Source organism: Mustela lutreola, chromosome 13 (genome assembly GCF_030435805.1).
Source record: "Mustela lutreola isolate mMusLut2 chromosome 13, mMusLut2.pri, whole genome shotgun sequence".
Classification (NCBI taxonomy): domain Eukaryota; kingdom Metazoa; phylum Chordata; class Mammalia; order Carnivora; family Mustelidae; genus Mustela; species Mustela lutreola.
The window spans coordinates 77,280,914-77,294,941 of record NC_081302.1 but is presented as its reverse complement, the minus strand read 5'-3'; the positions used below and the strand labels follow the sequence as shown (position 1 = coordinate 77,294,941).

The following is a 14,028-nucleotide window of genomic DNA, read 5'->3' as shown; positions in this document are numbered from 1 at the left end:
CAGCCCGTGAGGGTGGTGGCTGTTTCTCTTACCATCACTGTTACCCAGTGATTGGAACGGACCCCAGTGCCCAGGAATTGTTTACTTTATATTCAGTGATCTGCTCCTCCCTAAATAATCTTGTTTTTAAGAAAACAAAGGTACAGAGTCGAAAAAAAAAAAAAAAAAAAGATTGATTCAGTCAGCGGTGAGGCTGCTGGTTGGCAGCTGGAGGGGCAGAAACAAAACTTCTACTTTAGCGGACCTGCATAGTTACTGCCTCACGACTTACTCACAATCCTGCTTTCCGTCCGTTATCAGGCCCGCCCAAGCCCGCCATGCTTCAGGGAATCAGGGCTTCCTCAGTGGACCGGTGCTCCCTCATTTGTAGGTGCAGCTGAGTTGCACGGGAAGGACTGGGGCGGCTTCCAGAAAGCCAGACCCCCAACCTCTGACCCTCAAACCTTCACTAGCCAGTCTAGCCCTTCTTCCTACATCCTGCTTTCAGAGAGGGAAAGAAGGTGAACATCTGGTCGCATATAAATTACTATGCTGACAATATATCTGGTTATTGTGTTAATTAGAACACTTAAAAATTCTCAAGAGAAGGTGTGTGGTGAGATCCCAAATCCTCCGCTCAGACTGAGGCCCTGGAGTGGAATCAAGAACGGTTCTTAAACAGGCCCTGACTCTGGTCCCTGAAAGACTCTGGCTCCTCCACCCAAAGACTGCAGACCTGCTTCCAGCATGTCATTCTTTCTCCACCGCATTGGCTCCTTGCCAAGCCCTCTTAAGGGCCCTCCGTAAGTCAAGTGCAGGGGAAGAGTTCCTGAAAGCATCACGGCCATCAGCTACCCAGCTGAGGGATGCAAAGATCAAAGGGCTGCCCATGCATAGCCTGGGTAAGAAGTTCCCATTCTAAGAAACACAACATTGTTGAGTTTCTGGAGGGAAGCCAGTGAGGAGGAAAGGTCTGAGCCTGTATTGAGCGGACATTGGCAAGTCCAAGGCAAAAACATTAACACCTCCTGATGAGGTCAGGAATTGTGACTTCTACAAATTCAACCACATTCACACCTGTTGTGTCTCAGAGTGTTGTTTCATTAAGGTGCGGGTCGAGCCAATGATCCCTCCCACTGCAGTATTCGAGCTGCACCTGCTCCTCTCCCCCGGCTCACGCAAGTGCGGTGGGGACATGGACCCCTGCTCTTAACCTCCATTGGGGTTTTCTGCCCCACTCCGGCAGCCTACTTGTGTCCAGGGCCAATGAATTTTCAGGGAAAAGCAATTTTTTCCTGGGGGCTACAAACACTTACCTGTAACAGATGAGTTACAAACCCCACAGTGTCTGGAGAAAAAAATAAATAAAACAGTCACATTTCCATCTTCAATATTGTCCTACCCGGGTGCCAGTGATTCGTTATCAACCACTGAGGACAGCCAGAGTCTGTCCATTATAAACTGGCTTTTAGTAATGACTAGCACATACAGGCACAGAGGGAAACTAAAAAATAAAAACAACAAAACACACACACACACACACACACACACACACACACACACGGAACCCAGAACTAATGGACATGATTAAAAGGTGGAAGGTTTTCAAACAATCTCTCTCAATTCCTTTTAAAAATCAAAGCACAATCTGTTTACTTCACCCAGTGGTGTCTCTGTAACTTTTCAGTGTTGTAAACTGAATTTAGATGAAAAGAAAATACTAGATGTGTGCTCGGTGTCCTTTCTTGAGGAAACTGGTGACTCGTGATACATAGATGTATTCAGTGAATCTGTCAGAGCTGGGATGCTGAGACTTAATATTGTTAAAATGGCAATATCCTTCCAATTACTCTACCAATTCAAAATCCCAGCTGGCTTTTCTTGCAGAAATCGACAAACCAATACTAAAACTCATATGGGCCCAAGTAGCCAAAATAATCATGGAAAAAACAGCCAAGTTGGGAGGACTGATAATTCCTGATTTCAAAACTTATTATAAAGCTGTAGTAATCAAGACAATGTTCTACTGGTGTAAGGACAGATACATAAATGGACTAGAATTGAGAATCCAGAAAGAAGCCCTTACATTTATGACCAGTTATTTAACTGGTCTTTAACAAAGATACCAAGACATTTTATTGGGGAAAGAATAGGTTTTTTTTCCCCAAATAGTGCTAAAACACCTAGATACCCACATATAAAAGAATGACCTTGGACGGTTACCCCACATGATATGCAATAATGAACTCAAAAAGAGATCCTAGACCTAAATGTATAAGCTAGAACATAAAACCTTCACAAGAAAGTACAAAAGTAAGTCTTAATGACCCTGGGATTGGCAATGTTTTCTTAAATACAATGCCAAGAGCAAAAGCTACAGAAGTAGATAAATTGGACTTCATTGAACTAAAAACATTCATACTTCAAACAATACCATTAAGAATGTAAAAAAGGGGAAAGATGATGGAGCAAGCGTAAAGAAACATGATCCTTTTAGTTCCAGAAAATCTGGGGAAAAAAAAAAAATCTTATCAAGCCCTCAAAGCTACTTAAGCAAGGCAGGCACTTTTGGAGAAGAAGGAGAAATAGAAAGGAAAAGGGGTCAAGTTTAAATGACTGGACTGGTTCCTACATGGTTCCTGGAGGCAACAAGATGACAAGGCGCACCTAAGATGATTAAAAGTGCAGCTTTATGTCTTGGAAATGCCAGATAAACATCACTTAGCCTTTGCTTTTTGCATCAAAGGGATTAATGAGGTGAGTTTTCTGGTGCAGGGGACCACTGCAAGGCTTCTTCTGAAGATTATTTTCAGTAGTGTATTTGTCAAAGCAAACCCCCGGGCCATAAAAACGCTGCTATGGGAATCTTATGTGACTTGGGGATTTCCCAATATGAAGTTTGTCTGAGAATTTATCTTGAAAGGCAGACAAGTCAAGGTCAAGAATAAAAACATAAAAGCATCTCTTTGACAGACAACCTACCTGAAGAAGGTTGGTGTCATTTGTTTAAAAAACATCACTCATGAAATTGCCTTTCTAGGGAAAAATTTCCAGGTAGTCTCTGGGTTCTTGCACCCTTTCCATCTCATGATATCTTGACAGTAGCCTGCTTCCTCAAGAGGGTGGGCTCACCCGGCTCTCCAGATAAATGCATCAATCAGCTCATTCGACAACTGAACCAAACGCAAAATATCAGTAAGCATAATGTGTTGGAAGTGGTTTGTTTTTTTGTTTTTTGTTTTTTTGTTTGTTTTTTTTTTTTTGCTTTTTGCAACTGTTATACAGTATCTTCAAAGAAGATTATTTTTCTGCCATGTCTTCAGAAGCTGCAGAGAGGTCAGGGAAAAGATGATTATGTCCATGGCAGACACATCCCATCACAGCCCAGCTCCAGGGGGAAGTTCCAGTGTGTTTTCCATACTGGCTGCCATTGCCATCTCTGAAATCAGAAAAGGACTCCTGCCATGGAGGAGGGTCCTGCTTTGTCACATCCTCCATCCTGGAGCTTAATGTTGGTGGATGAATATGCAAGCATGAATACAAGACAGTAGGGGACCAAGCCTATGGGTATACTTGAATCTGGCCATTCCTAGAGCCATGTTTGGGAAAGAACTTGAAATACAATCATAAAGGAAAAAAATGACATCCCACAGTCTCAGAGACAGTAGCTGCAAATCACTTACCTGTTAATGGACTTGTACCCAGAATATGTAAAGAACTCTCACCACTCCATAACAAGAAGATGAATTTGTATCTTTGAAATCACATGCTGCTTTAAAAAATGAACAAAGGATATGAACAGATATCTCTCCAAGGAAGATATATGAAGAAGGTCAATGGACACATGAAAAAAAACCCACATATTATTAATCACTAGGGAAATGCTAAATCAAAACCACAGGGAGGTACCACTTCACAGTTAATAGATGGTTCTAATAAGAAAGAGAAAATAATAAGGATGTGGGGAGATTGAAACTTTCCTGCATCACTGATGGGAATGTAAAATGGTACAGCCACTTTGGAGAGCAGGAATTCCTCAAAAAATAAACATGAAATTGCCCTATGATATCATCTTGAGAACTTTTACTATATTGAATTATTTTTCTATTATATTGTAATAAGAATAATGCCTTGTTAATTTATTATGCATTTTCAGAGGTGATCATTTAAAAATATCATTTGCCAGTGTATTGTACATAATCTAAAAGTAATAAATGATTCAGGTGGTGATTGCTTTCTTCACTATTATTCCTCTAATTAATTAATGTAGCAGGCCAGCCCTGAGGCTTTTTTGGAGCCATGTCACAGGAATGTTCAGTCCTTCTCAGGTTCAGATCAATTGGTAAGAATTGACAGAGACTGATAACTTGATAAAGAGTGTACTTTCTTACGCATCATCTTCCTGGAGGCTAAAACTTAGATCTCGAGTTTGAAGGATTTCCCTCAAATCCTTGATTTCCTGTTTAAGATGAAAATTCTTTTCCTACTGCATGTAACCCTGGTGCTCACCCATCTCAGTGGCTTTCCTCATTATTGCTGCTATTTCCATTACCTGGTCAGCATGGGCTCATAGTATCTTAGAGTGATGCTCATTAAATTTCATTATTATACCAAGGTCATCCTTTTGGATTGCCATTAGCAACCCAAACAATTGCCTTAGTACTTGCTTATTTGAAGTCCCAAAGCCTACTGATGTCCCTCCAGGGATGTATGAAGTTCTTTGTGCTCCTGCTACCAGTCTCCATCCGATCTCGGCTGTGCCTTCACCAGTATCTCGAGTCTTCATTCAGTTCTTGAATTTCTTCCTAATATTTCTTCATTACTTCTGCTCCTCTTGAGAGCCTGGTTTGCTCATAGAGAGATTTTGCTGCTCTGTCATGGTCTCTTGATCTTCGAGCAAGAGTCATAGCATCAGCAAAGGTCTTCTCCAATGTACAACTCACTTTCTGGTCTCCATTCTTTGCAGCTGACCTGATTTGTGGAAAGATGACATGATCTCCTTAACCCCCAAAGGTGCAGGAACAGCCAGCTTGAATCCTTTCAATGAGAGAAAAGTAAGATGCTAAGAGGAACCACGTCCAAGACTTATAGTGAGGTCGGCTACCTAACTCCCTTCCTGAATCCCGTCACTGTTCTTCTGGGTCCCCTCCCTTTAGCCTGGCATTCTTCTGCTCGGGACCATGCATGACATGTGCTCTCTCCCCATAGTTAGGGTGGTTAATAATATCCCAATGAAACAATAAAATGAGATGATCGTCCCTAACTGAAAACAAGATGACTCCCCCCTGAAGCAGACCTGTCTCTCTTTTTTTTAGCATGGGCCTGCTTCTCTATTGTGCATGAGAACTCATGAACACATCCCCACTATTCTGGTCAGCTTAGAAATCTTGCGGGCGCTGAGGGAATGAATATTCGTGGAGTATCCCAACCATACAATGTCCCAAAGGCAAAACTCCTAGGCAACCCTCCATCTTTAGAGTTTCCCTCTCAGACCACGAGGGCCTTGAGCAAAGGTGAACTAGGATGCCAGCTGCCCCATGTCCCCCAGCCTCAAGTCGAAGGCTCTGTAGGGCTTTCAGCATTTCCGACAGTGTTTCAGATATGAGGAATGCCTTGGGCTGTGGAGTGTAAAATGCTTCTTGACAGGCTGAAGCTCTGCATGCAGGCACCGGCATGAGTTTTGTGATATGTGAGGACATACCTAATGGGACATCCTTTGCACTCGTTCTAGATAGACATTTAGATTGGAGCACTAGGAATTGATTTTCCTCCCTCCAGCTTCCATTAAACTGTGAAATTTCTTCACAGCGGATGCTGATAGGGCTTAGAGAGCTCTTAAGAAAACCAAATACATTAAACCTATATCCCTGTCCCTAAATCAGCATATCTCAATATGGGGCCACAGATCATCTTTGTCACGTAGTCACCTGGGGAGTTTGTTAGTTTGTTAGGCACAGCTTTTCTAGGTTCCATCTAAAAACATTAGTGCCAGGGTGCCCGGATGGCTCAGTTGGTTAAGCATCTGGGCTCAGTTCAGGTCATGATCCTGGGGTCCTAGGATTGATCCCCACATCAGGCTCCCTTCTCAGCGGGGTTCTGCTTCTCACTCTCCCTCTGCCCACAACCCCCCACTTGTGCATGCATATGTGCTCGCTTGCTCTCTCTCTCTCTCTCTCTCTCAAATAAATAAAATCTTAAAACAAAACAAAACCTTAGTGCTTTCTGAACTTTGGGCCCAGAGGTGGGGGGGGGGGGTTGCATTTCAAACAAACTTATTTTGCACATGATTTTAGGAACTGTATGAGATGAGTTGAAAGCTGGTCCCACAATTTTAAACCCTGGGGCACCCAACTGTTCCTCTCTTTCCAAGGATACATCATGAAAAAGACAAATGGATGCAAATCTCATCATAATGAAGGAATAAACTAGGTGACTCTTCCATTTTTTTCCACCACAGGGCTGCTTTAAGATACTTGTGGGGCATTCTAGTAGGACTTTGTTCTAGGAAGTCTAATTCCCGTTTTAAGAACCCACAGACGGCTCGTTCGCATGACATCTTCCTTGCACAGCCCTGTTCACTTCCATCTCTCACCCCGGCCCCGTCTGTGACATGCGCAATTACCTTCCCTCTCTAAGCCAGCAGTTCTCAACTGTGGCTGCACATCAGAGTCACAATAGGAGCTTTTAAAAATACCAATACCCAGCTCTCAACCCAGACTGATTGCATCTGAATTTCTGTGGGTACCAACTATGAGTATTTTTAAAGCTGCTCAAGCAATTCCAGTGGACAAGCAAAGTTGAAACCATAGTTCTGGGGGAACAGTGAACTCATTTCTCATAGATTCCAAGCCCACCCCCATTTGGGTCTATGGTCCTGCCTCCACATTCTTCCCTGTCTGTGGGAATGCACTCTCCCATGATTCCGTCCATCTCCTGGGCTCCATCACGCCAAGAAAAGAACAACGGTGTCCCCAGGCACCCTTCCAGACCCTCCACTACCGGTAAAGTTGCACCATTAGGCTCCTTGCTAAGATCTGCCTGTTTCATTGCCCAGGTTTCCAGTTTGCTGCCTAAGGCTGCCTTCTCTCTCTTGCTCAGCCTTGCCTCCTGCCCTGATACAACCAAACCGCACAGCTTCCCCATTAGAGTCTGACTTTAGGCCCACCAATTCAGGAACACATGCTCATATTCATTAACCACTGAGGTCAGCTCACCTCCCTGGCCAATGCCTGAAATGTTGATGGTGCTATGGACAAGAAAAGAGAGAGGCAAGATAATTTTTTTAAGCCTCAGGCTCCTAATCTGCAAAGTAAGAAGAATAATAAACAATTCCTAGGCTCTGAGAGCCAAAGGATGAGACTGCCTGCCTTTAAGGTGACCTTGAATGCCTTCTGGGTCTATCTGTGGGCCAAGGGCAAGTCTAGAGCATCCTGAGGAATAAGAAAGATTGTGTCAGAGGTTGGTACTTAGGGCATCTTATTCTAGAACCATGCCCTGGGCCCCCAGGTTATCTTCCAGTTTACTTGGAGCCTGGACCCTACATCTGCTGTGTCAGGGAGCCCAAGCAACATGCTGCTATGTTTCACTGGCTGGCTCTAAGCTGGGGGTGGGGGGCAGCAGTATTGAGGAGAGGCAGGGCCAGACCAGGCCTGGAGCACAGGACATATTTGGCAAAAATATGCTATTATTCTGTCCACAAGGTCAAGACCAGTCCCCTTGGGGTACTTGTCCCATCCCCCAGCATCCACAGCCCCATCTACATAACTGGCTACATCATTGTCCCCATCCTGGCAGGACTTCTTGGTTGCTCTCTGCATCTCCTTGCAGACTCTGCTGCTCACACAGTCCTCCAGGAGCCACACTAGCTCCTGTGCAAATAGTAAAACCACCCAGCAGGACGGATGTGAGTGTTAAATAGTCAACACATGGAAAAGGACTTCTCATTCCAACAAACCGTGGTACCAGTGTTAGGGGTATGGTTGCCAAGGAGAAAACCACATTCTTCCACTGAGTGTCACTCTGGGAAGCTTTAGAACTATCCCAGGACTAGGGCTTCTCCCTCTCTGGCCATCTTCATAGTCAGACATTCCTGGGTGTGACTCCCAGCTCTAAGCTCTCTGTGTGACCTTGGCCATGCATCGCATGTTTCTTGAGAACCCACTTCTCCATTTGAAATATGAGAATAGTTCAGCGTTTTTGTAAATATTTCAACTATCATAATGATTCAAGATTAGAAGTAACATCACGTATGTGTGAAACATCTGGGTTATCACACACACTGACTAAATCATGGCCTTTACTATTAATATTACTGTGACTGAGAGCCAGGAAGTGTGGGATCTCATTTTGGGGGAACGATTTTTAGAAGGGGACTTCATTGGTGTTCTCAGTGGACCCCTTAAGGGCTAATTTTCCCTTCCCTCCACCTCACCTGAGCCTTCTGCTCTACGCCCACTTCTGCACACCAATTGCCCGAAAGCTCTTGCAAACACAATGCCTAGTGTCATGTTCTGGTCCTCCTTTTTATAGGTGGGGAAATGGGTCCCCTCTGCACAGAGCCAAAACCCACATTCAGAACTTCTGGCTCCAGACTCGAGGCCCATTCCTCTGCCCGCCTAGCTCTCTCTGCAAGAGTTACATTTGGTAGCAGTTTTTGTGTTTTGTTTTGCTTTTATAAAATCATGATTATTGCTTCTTCTATCTATAGCATCATAGAGGATAACACAATGAAATGAGGAATGAGAAGCTGCCAAATCCTGATTCAGAGATGGGCTTGGTGGTTTCCTTATGTTGGTTCCTTTCTGTTTCACTGAAGGCCTGTGTCTCCTGCCAAGGGACAGCCTGGAATGGATCCAGACTTGGCCTTGATCCCAGGTCTCCTATTCTTAGTATTCTCGATATCCAGGGTAATGGGTTTCTGTTTCCCAGGCCAAGTGGCCTCCTGGACGTCTGGACATTAGCCATTTATTTGGAGCTGGGATTTGATGTTTTCTCTCAGCCCATCATGTCTCAGCATTCGTCTCATTGACTCATGCCCCGGAGCTCCTGTTCCATTCATCTGGTCTGTTCTTATTAACTGCCCACTCCTGCCATCCCACCTGGCACTCTTTGACTCACTGAGTGGTGGGAAATGGTACAGAGTAGTGGAGAAGAGGACCTAAGGTTAAATTTGAAGACCCCTAAAAACTGGGAGACCCACTACCACCACCACAGAGTCAATGTTCAGTGGTGGCCCTTGTGGACATTGTAGAGGCACATCCACAACTAAGGCAATCCAAAGAATGAAAGGACAGCAAGAAGATACAGGGTACTCATCACAGGGTGCATACCCATGTTTATGAGATAATTTGGAGAGTGCATCTGCTTCCATTTGAGGAGATAAGACACATTTATTTGAAATTCAGTCTAATTTTATGTATAATGTATACTAATAATACATATTTATGTATAAGTATACATACTTACATTAAGTTACAGAGTATAAACCAGAGGAGCTTCAAGATGGGTATGAGACTTTACCCTGCTTTCCCATTAAATTAGCCCGCCACAGTTCTATGGATGTGGGCAGAAGACTCTAGTGGCTCAGACAAAGGACTTAATTACTCATGGCACATAAAGAAGCATGTTCCCCTGTACCACTCCCCCAAGTTCATGGGGCACAGTGGAGCAGTCCAATGGGCGGTGAACACAGTGGGTCTCTGTCACTATGCTTAGTTAGGAAACCCTCACTCCTATAAGACACTCCTGGCAAATCCACCCAAACTTTGCCTGGATGGAGATATTATCTTTATTATTTTGGTCAGGCAAAATGTGCTTTGTGTCCAGAGGGGGTCACTTTTTCTACATTTCAAAGTTGTTTACTACACAAATGTCCTTGAAAACTCGTCCAGAACAAAGGCTATCATTGCCTCTGCTAATGAGATACACAAAAAAGCAAAAGTACCATGGAAAATTGTCTCCAAAAAGTTATAAAAATCTATAAATGAGAAGTTGCAAAGTGAGGAATACTGCATTCTATCCAACTAAAAAGATAAGGGGTATTTCCAGTTGATTAAGGACACAAACTGATTCCCCCCCCCACCAGAATTTCCCTTATCTGATTCTACTTAACAATACGCCAGTGATCTGCATAGAGAGATTTCTTGAACATATGCCTGGGAGGAAAGACCATCCAAAGGATGTTGGGTGCAAGGGGACAATCAATCTGGCAGGTGTAATTTTCTTGAAAGTGATCTAAAAGGCAGCTGATTCAGTGCAGGGGATGGAGAGCTGGCTAGAAAACTTAGTGGGGCAGAGACCATGAAGGGGTCTCCTTCAGAGTTGCTTACCGAGGAAGAGAGGGATTGGATATGAGTGTTTTTGCAGGGGTAGGAACTTTGTTCCTTCTGCTTTGTGGGAAGTCTGTATCAGTGATGACAATGATCATGAACCTGGTTCTTAGTGATCTGAACCCATAGAGAGTTGTGAAATCCTAAGGAGAAAACAATCTGAAAGTCTTGCTTCTTTTGGCTTTGGGAAGCATTCTGTGACTCAGAGAACTCTTCCTTCTCCATAAGGAGGAAGGAGACCAACAGAGCAGCACGTTCCCTTCAAGTTCACAAGATTGTGTTCTTCTTTAGTCTGTGTACCCAGCATGGTGCCAAGATGTGCAAGATGCCACAGGATAAAAATGGTGCACATCTCTGGGGAATCAACTTTCCATTCATTCATCCATTCGTTCATTCAATAGTAAATTTGTTCATTTGTTGAATCATCAATTTACTCAATTTGCCATATACTAAGTATTTTCAACCCATAGGTAATTTAAATTATAGTTTTATAGTAAATTAACATAAGGGTTTTGAAGTCAACTGAAAATTTCATGTTAAATTTTTAAAATATGACTACAGACATTAAAAACATTTCCCACTAGTTCTTTCCTTGATTCATTTACTCGACAAAATGTTACCAAGAAACAACCGTGCACCATGCATGGTTCTAGGTGTACAAATAAATGAATATGATAATTTTAGGAAAAGATAAGTGTTGTAAAGGAACTAAAACTGAACAAAGTATACATAGTGACTAGAGAGATGGATGGCTAAATTAGATGGATGGTCAGGAAGAAGATGACATTTGAGCTGAGATCTGGATGACAACAAGAAGCAACAAGATGTGAGATGACCTATGGGTGATGTTCCAGGCAGAGAACACAGCAAATGCAAAGGTCCTGAGGTTTAAAGAGCTCAAAAGGTAGGATGGAGGCCAATGTGTCTGGAGAGTGGTGAGCAAGGAAGTAAAAGGCAAGGAACGGCAGCAGAGAGAGAAAGAGACCAGCTTCTACAGGCTTTTTGAAAAGCCATGGTGAAGAGTGCCCAGGATTAGAAGAAGCCCTGGGAGAGCGTTCAACAGTAGGGCAATCTGATCTGATTTATGCTTTAAATAGCAACCTTGGGCAAAAGTGAAGGTGGGAAACGTATTGGAAGACTACTCTTCGTTTATTTGCGCTTCTCTCCTGAGTGAGCAGCCCGGGCTTATGTAAATATGGGGCACAAGTGGGAGAACACCCCCAGATGCATCTGGAATACATGGGGCAAAGACATCCTGAAGTAGATGAAAATATATGATTGAATCTTCAATGTGCACCATCAACGTGCAGACCATCAAGTAGACATCAACATGTCTGCAGCAGCATGAAGCCAAGAACTGGCTTTATAAAAAGAAAAAAGACAAGACTTACCCATCCTCCTGCAAAGTCCTCCTCTCCCTGTCATCCCCAAATTCAGAACATCTGATAGGAAGCAACATTCTCACTACACATGTACTTGTCCACTGGAATCCACCTGCTGAGCAACATGGCAATTTGGAAGTAAGGGTTTGCAAAGAGAAGAAGGAGAAACTTGCCAGCCACATCACTGCCAAAATAACATTTATTAAAACCTACTGAGTGCACAGTATATAAGGAGATATAAGAACTTGGCCCTGTGCTTCTGGAACTCATGTCTGGATGGAGAGACAGGACAGAGGCATCTGCAATACATGTCACAGCCTTCAATCATCCGAGCAATGGAAACTGAGTTTAGCCCTCTTTATGGGGTAACCGGGCAGGTGCAGTGCAGCTGAGGGTCAGGTTCAGGGTCAGGAACTGAGCCAAGTCCTTGGCTAGAGGAGCTGCCAGAGCCTGGCTGTCCCAAGAACACTGATCTCCACAAAAGCATTAGAGAAGACCCAGAGAAACCTCCCAAGAGGGATGGCCCTGATGAGGAAGGTTCCATCACCTCCTCCATGGCTGCTCAAGCCACGGCTCATAAGCCTACCAGGCCAGCCAAGCCAGGTCAATACACAGGCCCAGCCTCCATCTGTGTCAACCACAGAACAATCCCATGCATTGTTCTCTCCCTAATTTGTTTCTCATTGTTCTCTCCCTAATGAGTCCCTTCACGTTTGTTAAAGGGCCTAAATTATTATTTTACTTTTTCAGGGAAATTGCACACAATTTAGTGAGTACTCCATAGCATGCTCAGCATCCCTTACAATCTTCCTGGGCAGGAGACTGAATCACGCCAAGTTTCTGGGTCTGAAACACAGCCATCTCTCAGCTGAGTCTGCAGCAAAGGATAGAGCAGCCACCTGGCCCTCTCGAGCTCTCAACTGCTTGGTCACTGAATTAGTCATGATCCGTGGTTGCAAACAATAAAAACGCACCCTGGTTAGTTTCTACACAACAGGAATGGATTGAAAGCATATCAAATAACTACAAAATCAAAAGGAAATCTCAGAAAGAGGCTAGAACCAAGGGGCCAGGGGGCAGGTGGCTACAAGTACACCAGAACTCATGCAGTGGGACAAATCTGGCAGGCATGCCATACCTCCTGCTGCTGGATCAGAACCAACCACCAACACTGGCATGAGGTCAGTGGGCTTTCCTACACGTCTGCCTTACTCACTCCAGATGTTAAGTCCCAGTGGGAACATCTGGTTGACCAAGAGAGGGGTCATGTGTTTGTGCAGAGAGAATATCCCAAGCTCTGACTCCTGTGCCGCAAACATAAGATGGGCTTTGACACACCAGGCTTCAGTCAAGTTAACAAATGTCCACTAAAGCCACTGAATGCTGTGTGATATTAGGCAAAACATTTGAGCTGCTCCATGCTTCAATTTGGTCCTTGGTGAGGATAATTTGAATTGAAATAACAACAAGTTTTGAAAATATAAACCAGTAAGAAGCAATCTGAGTGTAATATTAGAAGAAATTAGGGTGGGCCTAAGTGACTTGAAATAGCACAGGCAAAAAGGCCTATTGGTGCTTTTGGCTAGAGGGATTTCCCATCAATCCAAGATGGACAACAGCCTCCTCCACAACCAGGCCATAGAAACTGAGCCCCAAGAGGTCCAGACACAAAGTGGAGTATTCAACCATGTATCTTTAAATCACTGTAATCAAAAGCTCAAGGAATTATATGCCTGGGTGGCTCAGTGGGTTAAAGCCTCTGCCTTCAGCTCAAGGTCCTGGGATTGAGTCCCACATCGGGCTCTCTGCTCAGCAGGGAGCCTGCTTCCTCCTCTCTCTCTGCCTGCCTCTCTGCCTATGTGTGATCTCTGTCTGTCAAATAAATAAATAAATAAATAAATAAATCTTTAAAAGAAATAAATACTAAGATGGTGAATTTTAGCAGTAAACTGCCATGTATATTAAAAAAAAGGATGGCTACTATACTATAATTAAAAATTCAATGGCTAGGTTTAGAGAGAATTAGTGAGGAATATCAGAATAACTTATCCAGGCCAAAGCATGGAGAAAAAAGAGATAGGAACACAGAAAAGAGCATAAGAAATATATATTAGTCAAGTAAAACAAGATTTAAAATATGTATAATGGATTAACAAGGCAAGAAACAACAAATATTGGAGAGGATGTGGAGAAAGGGTAGCCTTTTACACTGTTGGCAGGAATGCAAGCTGATGCAGCCACTTTGGAAAAGAGTGTGGAGATTCCTCAAAAAATTAAAAATAGAGCTACCCTATGACCCAGAAATTGCACTACTGGGAAAAAGCCAAGATGTTCTTAAA

The 14,028-nt window shown here is 43.6% G+C and overlaps 1 pseudogene; it reads left to right on the top strand.

Moving 5' to 3' along the window:
• The first annotated feature begins 2,463 nt into the window (after positions 1 to 2,463).
• On the top strand, positions 2,464 to 7,053 carry LOC131813635 (large ribosomal subunit protein uL30-like; annotated as a pseudogene).
• Positions 7,054 to 14,028: the final 6,975 nt, after the last annotated feature.